Source organism: Pteropus alecto, unplaced genomic scaffold, assembly GCF_000325575.1.
Source record: "Pteropus alecto unplaced genomic scaffold, ASM32557v1 scaffold392, whole genome shotgun sequence".
NCBI classification, from domain to species: Eukaryota; Metazoa; Chordata; class Mammalia; order Chiroptera; family Pteropodidae; genus Pteropus; species Pteropus alecto.
The window spans coordinates 1,509,415-1,512,137 of NW_006431933.1; the positions used below are offsets into that span (position 1 = coordinate 1,509,415).

General features: G+C 36.1%; 1 pseudogene; it reads right to left on the bottom strand.

The window, feature by feature from the left end:
* Positions 1–942: 942 nt before the first annotated feature.
* Positions 943–1,987, bottom strand: LOC102881436 (annotated as a pseudogene).
* Positions 1,988–2,723: the final 736 nt, after the last annotated feature.

A 2,723-nucleotide genomic window follows, 5' to 3' on the forward strand; every position in this document is an offset into this window, starting at 1 on the left:
CTCAATCTGTCACTTCAGGGGAGAACAACTCTGTTCAAGTCGGCAGATAAAGTGGCTATATTCAAAGTCAAACTAGAATTATTGGGGCAACGAGTAAACTTTGGGATTTTTGACATTTCAAACATTAGTAGAGATTTTGAAAGAGACTGAGCCAGGGCCTTCTTTCTCTCAGCTGGTGCATGATCACCTATCTCGGTTTTCAAAAGAGTTTGAGCATTACTTCCCAACCGCAAAAGACCCCCCGAACTGGGAAGGAATGGATCTGTGACCCATTTGTGAGTAAGCCAGGTGAATCAACTTTGCCTGTGCTAGAAGAGGATCAATTGCTTGAGATCACAAATGATGGTGGCCTTAAAAGTATGTTTGAGACAACTTCAAATCTCCATATATTCTGGACTAAAGTCAAGGTGGAATATCCTGAGATTGCCACAAATGCATAGAAAAGCCTGCTTCCATTTCCAACATCCTATCTTTGTGAAGCAGGGTTTTCTGCAGTGACAGCAACCAAAACGAGATCATGGAGTAGACTGAACATAAGCAACACACTTCAGGTGTCACTGTCTCCCATCACCCCCAGATGGGACCATCTAGTTGCAGGAAAACAAGCTCAGGGCTCCTACTGATTCTGCATTATAGTGAGTTGTATAATTATTTCACTATATATTACAATGTAATGATTACGGAAATAAAGTGCACAATAAATGTATTGCGCTTGAATCATCCCGAAACCATCCATCTCTACCAGGTCTGTGGGAAAATTGTCTTCTATGAATAATTGTCTTCTATGAAAAATTGTCTTTCACATGCCAAAAAGGTTAGAGACTGCTGACATAGACCATTTACTCCCAATTTACTTAGGAAAGTGTTTCTTTTCTTTTTTGGTGTTCACATTTTTATTGTGGGCTACAGGGGAAGGAGCTTCCTCCCTGTCAAAAAAGCTGCTCACAGTTTCTTCAGCCACTCCGAGTTTAGGCCCTTGGCGTCCTGGGTGTGGCTGGGCACGCCAGGAATGTTCCCATCATCTCAGAAGGGTATTGGGTAGTTGTACGGTGTGACCTGGTTGATCATGGAGGTGTATTTGGTGTAGGGGCAGAATTACAGCGAGGCTCCTGATGGTGAAGGATGTGACCAGCATGGGCTCCCTGGCTCAGGCGTTCTTGAAGAAGGCAGTGAGTCTATCTTTGTCTTAGCAGCTTCGGCAGCAAGCCAGGAAAGTTTATTTTAATTTCCAACTAGTTAAGATATTTTGGTAGTTTTAAATTTATTTCTGTTTTTATTGGATCTTATCAGAGAAGGTGATTTGTTAAAGCCCTACTTTAAAAAATGTATCAATCATTTCTCTGAAGCAAAGTTAGACAATTGAATGTTTTTTTAATGATGCAGACATAGAAGTAGAGATTATATAGTCTGCTTCTAAGATACAAAATTCTTTTTATGTCTATTAAATGTAGCTTAATGATTATAATTTTCATATCTTTACCCTTAATTGTTTTTGTTAACTTGATCCATCATATTATGAAAGAAGTATAATCTTCCATTATAAGTTATGATTTTTAAGGTTTTGTTATATTTCTATGAATTTTTGGTGGTGTTATTTGTGTTCGTGTAAAAGTTTATACATATATATCTTTATCTAATGTATACTTTATTATTATATAATGTCTCTTTTTTATCTATTGAATGCTTTTGGCCTTGGCTTTTAATTTGATACTTATATCATCAGACCTGCTTATGTTCTGCTTACATTTACCCGATATAGCTTAACATAGTGTTTCGTTTTGCTTCTTTATTTTAAATGTGCTTTTTGTAAATAACACACATTTTGTTTTTAGCTCAATTTCACAATCTCTTATAGAACCCAGTCAATTTCATTTGTTAATAATATGCCTGATTTTGTGTCTTCCATTGAAATATTACCTCTTTTCGACTTTGTTGTTCGTTCCTTTTTAATTTTTTTACATTTGGTGTCTGTTAAGATTCTGTTCATTCTCCTTCTCTCTCTTTTAGTAATTTCGAAGTTCAACTCTGCTTATCAGTTCTGTGCGAGATTATCCGTCCATTAGTAATGAACATGATTCAGATATTCAGATTTTCTCTATTGGTAGATTAAACATACACACACATACACACACACACACAATGGGTTATTTGCATTTACTCCAAACTTCTCAGCAGAATGAACCATTTAGAATGTTTTTACTATATTCTACCCTCATTCTAAATATGTGTTCTTTTTGAGATAACTTTTTAAAAATTAGAAGGGATATTGGGAATATGGTGGCAGCACGGCAGGGTTTTTTTTATGAATCTTTTAAATTAATTAATTTATTTATTTATTTATTTATTATGGTAACATTGGCTAACAAGATCCAATGAGTTTCATTTGTACACTTTAATAGTAAGGCATATATGTATTTACACTGTGTCTTCACCTCCTGTAGTTACATTTCTTTCTATCACCACTTATATGACCCTCTTTACCCCATTTACCTCCCCTATCCCCACTTCCTCCTACCCTCTGGTAACCACTAGTCTATAGTCCATGTCCATGAGTCTCTGTTTGTTTGTCCTGTTCATTTGTTGTTTTTAGGTTTCTATCCCACATATAAGTGATATCATGTGATTTTCAACTTTTTCTGTCTGGCTTATTTCGCTTAGCATGATTATCTTGAGGTCCATCCATGTTGTCGTAAACGGCAGTATTTCATCTCTTCTTATGGCTG